The 15,215-nt window shown below is 37.9% G+C and overlaps 1 protein-coding gene across 1 annotated transcript in view; it reads right to left on the minus strand.

Annotated features, from left to right (window-relative positions):
- KIAA2012 (KIAA2012 ortholog) overlaps positions 1–15,215 on the minus strand; it is a 68,943-nt gene that overhangs the window by 29,147 nt on the left and 24,581 nt on the right. The gene's annotated exons all lie outside the window — the stretch shown is intronic.

A 15,215-nucleotide genomic window follows, 5' to 3' on the forward strand; every position in this document is an offset into this window, starting at 1 on the left:
TTAGGGGCCAGGAAGAAACCTGCCTTCTTGCAGGAGAAGGAAGAGCACACAATGGACTCGGCATGCAGACCATTTCAATCCCAGGCCTGTCTTCCCTTTCAAGGTTCATAGCAACTGATGGGAAAAACTCACCCCTGCCTGAGGCTGCAGAGAGCTGTTACCAGCTGGAGTGGCCCAGGTTTTCCTATCCTGATGCCTGTACGTGTGTTAAACCTCGACACATTTTAACCAAACTGATAAAAGATTATGGGAATTTAAATGCAACCTATCAGGCTGGGGAAGGCTGAATTAGGAAAAATAGGGTCTATCATGATTACAGTGTCTTCCCTACTAGGTAGGTATTAAACAAGGAAACTAAATCCATCTTCAGTAGATGGTTAACAGAAAAACGTGTATGAATCTAATTATTATGTCGCATAAACTATGAATAATAGCTTAGTGTTATGAGTGACCCAATTACTGAAGCTTATTCAACAAACCAAGATTAAAATAAAGTACAGCTTAGCATATCTCTGATCCTGGAGCAACACAAAGTACTGCTTAAACAAATTAGTAAAATTAAATGAAGCTACAAAACCACACAAGCAATTAAGCCCCTGGAAATACTGTAACTTTCCTTCAAGGCCATTGAACTTTAGCTGTCTGAAAGTGCCAGGAGTCTGGAATACGGATCATAGTCTCCAGTACAGAATTATAGTCCCCAGTATGCTTTGGCTAGAATCCTTTTCCACTAAGCACATTCAAAGCTGGGCTGACACACCTTATCTTTGTTTTACAAATGTATTGAGATTGCAAATAGCCCCATGCAGAAAGGTTATTTCTAACAGGCATACCAGACATACATTAAGATAGTGATAGGGAATGTCCCAAATGTTAGGTCAGTATGAAGGGTGTGTGTATAAATGTAATGTGTCAAGGCCGATCCTACCATTTGGCAGATCGAATAGTTATCTCAAAAGGCAGATTCTAGAGGACAAGAGGTGGCAGTTATCAGTTATCTTGCTATTTTCTTTAAATAAGAAAATGCTGCCTAACCTGCCCTAGGCCATCTGAACTGATCCACTGCCCCAGATGGAATGGAAGATGCTATCTAGATGTTAGCCTCTCTATATGTAATGGGCATGTGCTGAGTTTTGGTTTCATCTTGACCATCCCCGCCTTCCCTCCCATACACCAGAATATGCACTCCCAAAACTTTGCCCCAAGTAAAACAGCACTGTGAGAAAAGAACCCACCCAAGACCCATCTTAAGGCTTCAGTCCTACTTGCTGGATCAGTTCAGATGGCCTAGGACAGGTCAGGCAGCATGTGCCCTCCAACAGAGCTGATCATCTGAGGAATCTAAAGAAAAATAAAAATCAAAATTTGTGTTATTTAGGATTTATGTTTAGGATTTAGAATTCTAGCCAGTAAAATTAAGATCAAATGCATTATGAACACTTGAAATTATGTCCGAATAATAAATCTCTCTGATTTTATTTCTGCGGAGTTTATTATTTCCATATTTAGTTTTCTCTAACTGTATTTTAAAAGAATGTATGTTTAAACATGCCAGCCTTTTACGTGCAGGTGGGGCATAGTCTCCATTCTCCAGTGTAACAAAAAGTTGGATGGTTTCCTAGAATGAAAAATACAACTGTAGACATGCTTCATGCTTTTCAGATATAAATAGCTTCTCTCTCTCTCCCTCTCATCATGTCTGAAAATGTTCCACTCCATACTATGGTCCTAAAAGAAATGGTTACTCTAGAGCTGTGGTATTCAAATTGTGTTCCCAGAACTCCAGGGTTGCATGAGAATATCCAGGGGTTCAACATGACATTTCTGTTTACATAGTATGAAGGTATTGTTGCAACATTAGTTGTAACACTTTGTTCAAATAAAATGTATTACATGAAATGCATTAATAGGTTCCAGATTGATTTTTCACATTGAGAAGAGTTCCTCGGATATCTCAAGTTTGAAGACCACTGCTCTAGAGCTACTATTCCTGTGGATGGGAAGCTACTACAGCCATCAAGAGAGAGAATCTGCAAGCCTGATGTGTATGCCTGGACTATGAAAACATACAGTAGGTACTACTATTGGACTGATATAGCCCAAACCTGTAGGAAATGCATTCAGTTTCACTTTCAGAAGATCAGTTTAAGTTTTCTCAGCTGGAAAGGAAAATATTATATTCTAACAGTTGGCTTCCAAGATGCACTGCTCTTCAATGAATTCTTGTACACTAGCAAGTAGAGTACATGAAGCTGTTTAAAACCTTGTGCTAGCACATATTTTGAGACATTGTGTAAGAGATTAGCCAATGTTTGAGCACACAGAGAAACATCTTGGGATCACAGTTGTTTTTTCATACAAGGATCTTGCCCTATTGAAAAACGTTTGTGCAAAGAAGAGGGCTTGGGAAAGTCCTCTGGATCCATCCCCTAGGTTGCAAATGAAGCTTCCACACCAGACAAGTTCAGTCATACAATACACATCCTTGAGGAAGAGGCGTACTTTGTCACCATACACCTAGAGTCAGATTTTGCCAACTCTTCCTCTGCGGGAGTTACAGAAAAGCTTTGGTCATTTTAAATGAAGACAGAACTGGAAGAGGAAACAGAGGAAGAAGCTGTTAACCAAGGTTAGAAAAAGCACAGGATTACGATCATTCCATTTAGTCTCTGGTTGAAGTTGAGACCTTATTGAAATTAATTCCTTTTAAAAAACTTTTTGACCTTTTATTTTATTTACTTTTTGACCAGAAAGGCAGCACAGATTGTAAGAGCTCTATGACTCCCACAGAATGGGATTAGAGGAGAGATGCCAGGTGAGGTGCCCCATGGAAGATTGTTGGTGGCAGCAGGAACTACCAAGCTGCTACCTCAAGGCAGGTGACAGATGTCAGGCTCTTAGGCATCTGCCTCAATGAAAAGCACAACTCTTACAGAGTTTCTTTATCAAGATTTATTGAAAATAAATAGATGGGACATAGGAATTCTGGCAATTGAACAACTTTTCATCTAAAATGAACACATCCCAAAGTGCATTAATGCGGAGACTTCTGGATTTTCTTTTTTAATGCCTTTCTGGGAACTGATAGGACTTTTCACTGACCATGAAGGAGCTTGGTGTGGTTGCTTACATAGCTATCTCCTGACCCTTTGGGAATTGACCATTACACAAGAACAGCACGGAAAGACTTAGAGGGTTTTTGGAACAGGAAGTTTGAGACCCTCAGCCTTCTACCCTACAGGCTAAGCCAGGTTTCTGCTCCACCACAACTCTACTGGGATAATTCAGTATAGATTTAGTATTGTATAAACTGCTTCTTCCCATATAGTCTCTCTTTCTCTCTTCTGACCCTATCCTTGTTAAAGGTTGAACTACTATAAAGAGCTAAGAAGAGCTGGGATGCTACTAACTTGATCAATTAAATGTAATCACAACCATAGTATTATCCTAGAAAGGAAATCCAAACTATTTTAACTCATACAAAAGACACCAGCTCAACAACCTAAAGTCCCATACAACAAAATTTATATTGTTAGTTGCCTATTCCCTACTTATAAAGCTACCCATAATTTTCTGAAAACAATCACTGTTTACAACAGAGATAATTATTTATTAATAAAGCTGACTAGAGGTAGTCCTCACCTAATGACCACAATTGGGACCAGAATCTCAGTTGTTGAGTGAAGCAGTCATTAAGCGAGATGCCCACATGACTGCTTTGCTCAACGACTGCAATTCGGGCACTCCTGGTTGCGGTTGTTAAGCAATCTTCTGGGTCATTAAGTGGACGGAGCAAAAGAGCTGTCTGCTGAAGGATTTCAGTTCCATGCAGAGCTAAAATCCTTCAGCAGACAGCTCTTTTGCTCCGTCCTCTTTCCCCTACCCTCTCTCAGCGGTGAACAGAGCACCTGAAGATTTGAGGTCTGTGCCTGCCCACCACTGAGAGGGGAGGGAAACTTCTCAGTGCTAGGCAGTTACGGAGCTCAGGTCCTGAAGATTTGAGGTCCATTCCTTCACTCTGCCGCATCCCCTCTGTTTGCAACCTTTGCAAATGGCAATCACATGATCATGGGGTGCTTGGCAACCAGTTGTAAATGCAAATCGGTTGCCAAAAGCCCAAAATGCAGCCATGTGACCATGGCAGGGAGGCAGTGTGACATTTCACAATGGCCAGAAGTGGTTTATGGACTGTAAAGCACCCTTTTTGAGGCTGTCATAATTTTGAACCATCATCAAACAAACAGTTGTTAAGCAAGGACTACCTGTAATTAGTCCTGAGATGGAGAATCTTTGGGGTTCCCAAGATAGGCTTAAAATAAAAGTCAACACATAAAGAGAACAGCTTGATTAAAGCTGTATAATTAATTTGTGGCTGGGGTAATATTTAATGAGCTCACTCAGAGTTCATAGTCGAATAGTGCAATCCAATACATATCTCTTCAGAGCAGGAATAAGCTCTAATGTGTTCAGTGGTATGTGCTGCTGGGTGTGGGAAATCCACCATTGACATAATGTGATTTCTGGGAATCTCTCTTTTATCTCCTCTCTTCTTTCCCAATTAATGTAAGCAGAGCACCGGAAGGGGATTCTAGAAATGGAAAGGGAGGATTTGCAAGCCAGATTCAGCCCATGCCTGTTGGACGGGATTGCAGCCCTAGGCATTTTGCTATACTACTATTGTGATAGAGACCCAGAATTTCTAGTCCGCTTTGAACTTATTAATATGCAGATTTCTAAATATTAATTATATTAACAAAGCAAGAGCAATTCAAAAGAGGAAGAAAGCAATCTCAGCTGTAGAGCAGCTGTTCTATATGGTTTCATCTTGTTTAAGTACATGCTTTCTTTTTCCTTTAAATTCTTACCCCAACCTAAATAGATTATTCCAAAAGATAAGCCTACTGAAATAACAGTTCAGGAAAATAATCAGGATCTCACACCATAGCTGTTTGCTTGGGATTTTTGTTTCTGCTTTGTTTTGCTTATACACTTACATACTTTTAGTACAAGTCTTTAGATTTTCTTCCTGATTCTGATACTAAAAATTCATAGTGGAACTAATAATTCCATCTCCCCCATTTTCCAGTGGGGTTGGCTATAGAATTTAACAACTGCTTAACTTTAATTATTTATATATAGCAATTCTGATTTTTTTTTAAATCCACCACTTTAATAATACAACTTAATAATAATACTATAATATATGGGATGACCAGATTTAGCAGAAGACAAGATGCCCACATCTTTTGAATCTTTATAGAAGAGAGTCATGACTTAGGAATGTAGGAAATTATATTAGAAATTCCTGTATTCCTTACTGCATTAGCTAAGATTCTCTCCTATAGAAATTCAAGAGAAGGAGAAATTTCCTGTTCCGCACACCTCTTAAAAATGCAGCATCCTTGATTTCATTGTATCTCATAAGGTCAAAGAAAACTGGGCTTAAACACTAATCATATACAATCAGGTAAATTCTTACTCTTACTTATGCTTTATAGACATAATTTATATAAGAGGATTTTTTGAAGTTCTGCAGTACTTCAATGTAAGGCATTTTAGGACAAAGGCAGAAATAATATTAAATAATATCAAGGTTATAATTCATGCATGCTTACCTAGAAATAAGTCTCAATGAACATAGCAGATCTACTATTTCAGAGTAAATGTTGGTGGGATTGGGCCGAATAAAGTAATTCCCATTAGAGTCTATTCAAAGTGGAAGCCTAGCTTTACTCTACTTCAAAATGTGCTAGACATACATCTAGCCTAATGGAAAAAATGTATAATAGGCTCAGCTATCATGCCTTTTAAAAGCTCCTCTTGGGTTGCTTAGCATATATATTTGGCTTTAATAAGACCACATGTCTTCTAACTGCATAAGGTCTGTATCTGCTTTATTTTATTTTTTCAGAGTAAACGTTTACAATACAGCAGTAAACATGACCATTGATTACATCATATGCACTGTCCACTGCTTCCTGAATATATCTGCAGACCCAATTTTTTAGAACTCTGTTTTGGTAAGGAAAATGTACAGTGTTTCTACTCTGTGTAGTGAAGAATGGACCCACTTTTCTAAAATGTTGCTCCTTTCTGGCACTTCTGGTGAGGAATGGCGAACTAACACCGTGCATTTTCTCCGCTTCACAGATCGCGGGGAGCATTAGAGCCAAAAAGGCAGCTGGATGTAGGATCTGGGCTGCCAAAATTCTCTCTAGATTAAAGAGAGATCTTGAGATTACCCATATGTACTCCAGCCAGCTGTTTTTTGTGAATAGACGGCAGAAACCAATGTTTTTGCAGCTGCTTGCGATCAGCTGGGAGTCACGGATTCCATCATGCTCTGAGCTGTTAATGCAGCCTTTTATGGATTCAAGGTTCAACCAAACCTCATATTTTAAATCACTTTGGAGCTTAATTTTTTTTACTGTTTTTTTTTTTAAGATTGAAAAACCTTCAGAACTACAAGCTTAGTATTTGCTGGGTGAGCCTCTCTTCAATCCATTTAAAAAGAAAGAAAATTATGAGTTTCCAGCTTTGTAAGATCTTTATTTTTTACAATAGACAGCAAAAGAGTAATTATAGTGTTGTTTTTGGAAAGTTTTTAAATGCTAAGGGTTTGGATGAAATTAATTTAAAGAAAGATTTTGAAGTTAATTAGAAAGATCCTCTGGCATGGGAAAAAATTTTCTTGCTTACATTCCAAGCTGATAACAAGACTTTAAAAGTGGATCACTAGAGGGTACCACATGTCTACTTTAAAGGAAATGTTTGATATGTTGGCTCAAGAAGTGCTTGAGTTATTTAACTCCATACTGGAACCAAAAGTGGTTATTGAAGAGGAACAAGTCCCTTTGAAGATAACCAAAATGGACTTTAAGGTGGACTTAAAAATTATAACCTACAAGAAAGAGATGGAAACATTGGATTTACAAATGGACATACGAATAATGTATCAAAAGAGCAAAGTGGGTTACCTTTTTAAATTAGAATGTAAGAGATAGTAGAAGAAAGCAGAAGTTAGAACTTTATTGATGGGACTTAAGGATTGCTAGGAGGAAGAAGAAAAAAATACAAAATTGGTTTATTTGATTATGATTAATTAATGAGTTGCTATCTCAGGTGATGTTTAATGGTAATTCTGAGTGGATAGTTCTTTTTGGAAATGTTCGACTGGCTGTAATGGATGAGTTTGTAATATCTGTGTTGCTATTTTTGATATATAAACAGGGGGTTGCTATTTCTGGTAATGTTTAATAGTTTTTAATTTTTTGCAATGTTTAATTGTTAATTGGGATTAGATTTTGATTATTAAACAGAGGAGTTAGGGGGATTTTGATTAAATCAGTGGAATTACATCAGTGGGAGTGGCTTGTGGGGTAATTGATTTTACGCCCCCGTCATCTTGAATGTCTTTAGTATTTATGTATAGGTTTTGTTTTATACTGGCTTTTTATGGATTGCGTAATTTAATTATTTATGGGGCATTTTAATTGTTTATGGGCTTTTGAGTTTTAATTGTGAGCCACCCAGAGTCACCCATTGGGGGAGATGGGCCACATACAAATTTAATAATAAATAAATAAATGGAAAGGGGGAGCATATATTTATGTTGTTAGGTATTTCTGTTAACTTTTACTAGAGCTTTGCTGATTAATAAGGAGACCTGAAGATTTAGAGATGATTCTATAGAAAATGGGGTGAGGTATGGAATGAAGATGTATTTCATCGTGTTTTAAGAGACAGTGATAAGTTGTTAATGTTGAATATACTTGCTGGGGACGAAGGGGGAAGTTTCTTCTTCTTTCCTTCTTTTTTTCTTTTTTTGGGGGGGGGCATTTTCTTCTGCACTTTTAAAACTTTTTTTCAATGTATTTTTGTAATATGTTTTTGTATCAGTTTTATCTGTTTAATATAATTCTTAATAAAATTATTTAAAAAATAAAATGTTGCTCCTTTCTTTGTGGTAGGATTAAAGTTTCCCCTCCATAGCAAATGATGTACCAAATTGTCAATAGTCAAAAAGAGAACAGTGAAGTGAACATGGCTACATTGCTGCTGAGTATGGCATGTTGTAAGGATGTCTTCACATGTTTTTGGCAGGAGGAGTTAGCAGAAGTGCTCTCTTGCATGGCAAGATGAAAAAGCATTGCTCACAGGGAACCTTTAGCAAAACAAAATAAATATGTGAAAGCTATATAGAGAAGCACTACAGCCTCTGTATATATGGATTTGCTTCTCTCTTGGCATTGTTGACTCCTGGCGACTGCCTGGAGAAGTCCCTGCAGTTTTCTTTGGCAGGATTTCGGAAGTGGTTTGCCCTTGCCTCCTTCCTAGGGCTGAGAGAGAGGGACTGGCCTGAGGTCACCCAGCTGGCTTTGTGTCTAAGGCAGGAGTAGAACGCTCAATCCCTCCATTTCTAGCCTGGTACCTTGACCACTACAGCAAACTTCGCATATTACAGGGTCTGTTTTCCTGAACTAGAGAGCTATACTTTACTTCAAAATGCATTCCTTCATCCTGCTTCCCCAGTGAAGTATCCCTTCAGCATTCAGAAAATGAGCCTGTACAAATAATCATTTCTACCACCTATATATCACAGATCAAACAGTGTAATTGTGGCACCTTTCCATTTGGCGCTTGATTTTCAGAGGAAATCTCTGGTGGACTTCCGGAAGCAGGCCTTCTTACTTCAATGGATAGTTCATCTTCTCCTAAAACTAGAATCATAAATAATTAAAACTGCTGAGTGCCTTACATCAATCAGGGGCTGAACTTCAAGAATTCAAACATTTCCTGCTTAATTAAGTCACAGAAGAAGTATATCCCTTAATTATTATATATCTTAATTAATAACTCAAACTGCAAGATTTCTAATTCCAAAAACTAAATCACCAAATAAGTAAAGCCTTTAATGTGTTGGGCAACAACATTTGATCATAGTTAATATTTATGAATTAGGAAGGAATCACTGAGTCCCTTAATTAAGCAACATTTGCTCTGACAAATTAATCAAATTTACACATTTTGTTTTACCCTATGAATAAAGGTTGTTTAATTTGTGTACAAATGTATACAAAATTGTCTAATAGACACTTCTGGAGATGACTGATGTGGGAACTTTCCAAATGTTACTGTGGGGCAGGAAGCATTTGATTCTTAGCACACTGGAATATTCAATTCGTTCTCAAGTACCTGCTGACATAATTTACAAGTGCACACGCTGTTCTGCCTGTTAGAAAGGGGAAGAGCGGTATATGTAATGCAGACAAGGAAAGTCCAGCAACTGAAGAGGGAAAAACAACAACGAAGATTCACAGACATGAAACAGCACTGTGGCACTGTGAGTAGGGAGCACTAGAATTTTTTTTTACTTTCATGTTTGTTTTGGAGATACCTAACCCCTGCTTCAGATGTTCCTACTGCAGAAAAGTGATGACTAGCTTCTTTGCATGCACAGGTATACACATACACATTGATAATAGTATTGTACTGTACACACATCCTGCTGTAGATACCAGACAATAAGGCTATGACACTTGTGCAACATACACTGTTAAATAGGCATGCTAGCTAGAAAGAAACTGAATCTCCCAGTTGTAAAATGCTTGTGTGTGGGTTGTTGAGAAACACAACTTCTTGTATCAGTAGTAGAGAAGAGATATCTGGATCATTCTTAACAACTGAGTAACAATTGATTAGGTGCAAAAAAGCCTCCACTGCAGCTGTTTAAACAATGATAGAAATTCAAGATTAGCCTAACAGCACCATGAAAATGCCAGATTCTATCATTAGCAGAAAATGAATGCCACATATATATATATATATATGTACACGTACAAAAAGATCCCTGATAACAATGCTTTGTGGCCTTTGCTCCTTGATCCCACGTCCCTAATTGCTCTTTAGAGGGAGGGAAAAGGCCAAGCACAGAACATGTGTCTTGAGAAGGTGTCCTGGGAAAGAAGAATTATCCAAAGAATCAGAGTGGAGAATTATTCCACATGGGTGGGAGCAAGACCTTCAGTACTAGGACAGCTTTCACATTTTTTTTATTATTTTTTTTATTATTATTATTATTATTATTATTATTATTATTATTATTATTATTATTATTATTATGCCAATTCCACTAGTTGTGTGTTACAGCTGATGTTGGCCGGTTTCCTTAAATCATAACAATAGCATCTAATTACATATGAGGTACTCCACGGTGCTGTTTTTTGTAGTTAAGCTGTCATAGGCTGTTTCAATTTTGTGTGTGTGTGTGTGTGTGTGCCTTTGAGTCAGTTTTTGATCCTGGAGACTGCCTGGACTGGTGCCTGCAGTGTTCTTTTTCAATTTCTTATCTTCAACATTACTGTTTCTTGGAATGGAATTAATAAACCAACAATGGTTATTTTCAATTTCAGTAATGTCTGGGATGTTATGTTCCAAGTGTCAATCAATCTGAATTTTAAAATCCCATTAATGTTTTTGTTCTGTCATTTCCAACAACTTTACCTGTGGATCTGTACTTTTTACATAAATGCCAGTGTCACATCTTCCCAACTCCATCATGCCTTTTTGTCATTAATCTGTTCAGTTCTGCCATGCCCAATTATTATATAGTCAACTGTTTCATCCCTATTTCAGCACAACCAACATTTACCATCCAAAGTGGTCTTTTCTATTTTTGCCTTGATATGTATGCCTAATGCTTCTCCTTGGGCAGCAAAAAACATTCCTTCTGTTTCCTTTTTAATGTACCCTTCTTAAGCCACGACCATGATCTGTCATTCCCCAATTTTCCTTCAGTATCTTTCAAAAAATGCCCATGGCCTTTTTAAGTTTTCTAATGTTCTAATGCCATTTCAAGCTGTTGCTTTTATTTGTTTGTTATGCTATAAAGAACAATCTGCATACTGTAATTAAATATAATCAGCAAAATTATAAGGGGGGAGGGAAATAACTAAGCAGCCTGATGGGAAGAAAAGAATCTTCCCAATTCTCTGTAAGGAATCTGCATATGAATACAGGCTAGTATTCTTCACCTTCTAGCATCACTTGGATTCTCTTCTGCCTAAGAAAAGAATCTATAGCCTACAGCCACCTTTCTCAAGTTGATACCCTCCAGGTGTGTTGGCCTGCAATTCTGTTAATTTCCATCTACCAAACTGTGTTGGTTTGAATTCTGGGAGTTGGAGTCTATCCCTTCTCAAAAGCAAGAGGATAGTGAAACAGCCCACACTATCTCTGTAGGTCAACAGAAGTTCTGTGCTTTAATTCCTGCATCTGCAGTTACAACAAAGGTGTTTCAGGAGAGGAAAGATCTCCACTAGAGACCTCAGATTCTACTATCACATGGGATGGACTCGATTGCTCAAGGCCAGCAGAGGGGCAGGGCTGGGATGGTTCCCAGCCACAAAGGAGGAGATGGCCTTGATGAGTTATTTGTGCTTGTAGCAGGGAATCTGTGCTTACTTACATGTTTAGTGCTTCTGCTCAGCAAAACCCAAAATTGTGATCTACATCTTTCAGCTAGACAGATAAATATCCTAATTTAGAGCAGGGACTATCTCAAGGCTATAGCTGGGTAGTTGCAAAAAGAAAAGATAACATATCTGAAATCTCATTAACAACCGTACTGACATGCAAACACCAAGTTCCAGTGCTATTTTCAAGTAGATAAATATGTTATCTGAAAAAACAAAGCATTTAAATACCAATCCTCTTTGCCTTATTAGTCTCAGGATTATATTTATTGCAGGCCTCTATTTATTGCAGTGGAAATGTTTGTAATCTCAGGAATGTGGATAAAGGCAACCATAATTAAAGAGAAAGAAGCCTAAAAAGAAAGATTTTGTGTAAACATGCTAAAATTGGATTTGAGGGAACTAGCACCATGCTGTGAAGATTTAATTAAATGTTAATTCTTTGGCATGAGTTCAAGGGTAAATACTCTGGAGCATGAAAAATTAAAAGACTTTCTTGAATGAATTTTGAACTTGAAATATATTCTGACTGAAAATGCAACATGAATTTATTTTTGCAGTAAAAAACTGTAGATTAATCCTTCCGAAAAGGATGTAGTAGCAGAAGTAGGGGAATTCTCCATATAACTGTATAAAAACACGTTTGAAATAAAATATGTTAAAACTGCAGCACAGGGCGTCTATATAATTCCATTTGCAGCCATGAAGGTTGGTGGTAGGTGCACAAAGAAAGTGTGGGTGATCAAAATGCTTGAAAATGTTGGGAAGTCCAAATCCCGATGAAGCTCCTAATTTAGCAGCTCCTGAATTCAGTTGCAGCTGGGAACATGGCATGCTCTAGACATTCCACATTTTTCCTGAGTTTTCATTCATTCATTCATTCATTCATTTTATTTTTATACTGCTGAATCAATAAAGATTCATGATGGTTTATAGACATCCAATAAAAACATACAACAATTCAAACGTCCATGAGAAGCATCAGTAAAATCAAAGTGTAACTAGCGTAGAATAGCAATGACAGCAATAAATAAGTAACACAACCAAAATACAAAACAAGAACAGAACTTGCATTGGATTGATTTGTGTGGATAGGTAAAAACTGACATCACATAACTCTACAACATGATTACTTCCTTTATTTCAGACACGACTTGTATCTAGTGTGTGAGTACCATACGTGGCCCTCTGTCTGTATCATAGCTAAATAGGCATTGAGCTTAAAATAGCTGCTTTTGACTTATATAACCACTTTCCTGAACAGTTTTATAACAGTAGATGACAGCACCTTGTCTAGGCTCAGAAGCTAAGCAATATTGGGCCTGATTAGTATTGGAAGAGAGATCTCCTTAGGAATCCTAGGGCTCTAGGATAGATAGGGAATTTTTTTTTAAAAAATCCCAGAAAAATGTGATGGCAAACCATATCAAGGAAGCCACATAGATGTTTCCATGAGTCACCAGGAGTTGAGCTTGACTTGAAGGGGACTTTACGTCATAAGGCAGTCAGTATCAACATCCACATAATAACAACTGGGTGGTAAAAGTATAACCTTGCTCAAGGCCATCTAGTGGCAAAAGAAGCTTTCAACCAGAAACTGTATGATTCACACCGTTCCCATCTTTCAGCTGCACAGCAGGAAGTTTGCATCAATTTGTACCCGGTTAATCTTGCACATCACCATGGCTCTGGTTGGAGTAAAGACCGTGGCATTTGAGAACATCTCCTGCATTGGGCTAATTGGCAACATGGCTTCTGGGGTTTGAGAGCTGTATAAAAGTATGGCCCCTTTTTCTAAGAAAAGCAGTACAAAGGCAAAGCAAACATTAATGAACCAGACCATTACTAGAATCCATCTGACTTAGTCAAAGGCTTGAGAATTAATTGCTCAAGCTGTGCAATTTCACTGCTTGAGCCAAGAAATACAACAGATCCAAGGCTGCAGCATTATATGAGTTCTGATCAAAGTCCCAGCTTGGCTCTTCTCTAATTATTGCCTAAGCTAAAAATCTGGAGAAGGAGACATCTTGTCCTTTCAAAACTCAAGCCCAAATCTAGGATTTGTTAAACACCATTTTTCCCTATGTACCATTTCCCCCTCAAAACAGAGCAGACCCCTTCATTCATTAAGATCCAGGACGAATCTTAATTAAGAAAGGGCTTGATCCAAAGTCAAGCCCTTTCTGTCATCACTGCCCAGCCTCTGGCTTTCAAGTCCTGCACAGTTTGGCAAAGTCAAGAAATGCCATGGAGATCCAAAGTGCATGAAACTGGGACAGGTAAAGCTTTTTCTGGTATGGCAATGAATTGTTGACTAAGATTTATTAGTCTGATGTTCTGCTTCTCAGCTATTGGGAGGCAAAGCAACTACATTTGAAAAAGGGAGGCCACTCTAGGTATCAGGAGTTTCCTTGAGTCAATGATCTGCATATTAATTTTGGTGTTCAGGAATGAGAGTGATAATGCTCAGAGACATGTTTAGGATATGACAGTCCCCATTCCCATCTAAAATGCAGTCATGCCTCCTTCAGAAACATTTCTTTTCTGCAACAACCTTTTACTTTATATCACCTCATACCATGGATGGTAGTAATAAAGTGACAAGCACTGCTTCAGCAGCCTTCCTCATTCTCAAGGAAATAAATCTTGCAGTTAATTGAAGAATGGATGCAAATAATCATTTATATGCCCAGGATCTGGGTGAATATGGGCAGATCTCAAATCATGTTGGTGCTGGAATTTTGGCCCTAGGACAGAGCAGGGAGGTTATGAACAGAAGGGAGCTCGTGCTTATTCAGCCCCAGATCCCATCCCTAATAATCACATTTTGCTGAAAAAGTGGCTTTACCATGTAATTCTTTTCTTTTTAAGTAATTGTTATTGAAATTTTTTTAACAATAATAAAAGATAAGACTAAAAGAAACAAGAAAGGTAGAAAAAAGAAAAATGGAAAGGAAAAATAGAAAGGTCAGATAGTAAAAAAGAAAAAAAACCCAAGATATTTAAAGAAGTGACTTCCGATCTTCTTTACAGCAGCTATAAACTTAATATTGCTCCTCCCCCTTTGAAATTATATTGCATACATCACTTCTTCCCATATCCAACACTTTTCAATTGGCAAATCCAAAAGTTATTAACTCAGTTCTATTTTCAGCAAAAAGTCCATAAAAGGTTTCCAGTGTTTTGTAAAAGTATTTATAGGTAGTCCTTGCTTAACAAACACAATTGGGACCGGAAAATTCATCATTAAGCAGGGCGGTCATTAAGCGAGGCATCTTGTTACTGCACCTGATTTTATGACATTTTTGTGGGGGTTGTTAAGCGAATCACTGGGGTTGTTAAGTGAATCATGCAGTTCCTCATTGATTTTGCTTGCTGCAAGCTGGCTAGGAAGGTTGCAAATGGTGATCATGTGACCCCCCCAGATGCTGCAACCATCGTAAGTGCAAGCTGGTTGCCAAGCCCGTATGTGCAAGGACCAGTCGTAAGTTACTTTTTAGCACCATCATCACTTCGAATAGTTGCTAAACAAATGGTTGTTAAGTGAGGACTACCTGTGTTATCTTATCCCTGATCAAACAAGTCAATTTGCATTCTTTTCTTAATACTTAATGCAGTATTCTGGCATTATTAATTCTTAACTTGACATTAAGATATTGTTGTAGGACCTGATATCCATCCATATCTTCTTCCTCCCATCCTAATTTTTTTTTAAGGCTTCAACAGCGCTCTCCTTACTGT

Source organism: Python bivittatus, unplaced genomic scaffold (assembly GCF_059951505.1).
Source record: "Python bivittatus isolate LINGU-HERP-01145 unplaced genomic scaffold, Pbiv_v1 ctg000200_np1212, whole genome shotgun sequence".
NCBI lineage: Eukaryota > Metazoa > Chordata > Lepidosauria > Squamata > Pythonidae > Python > Python bivittatus.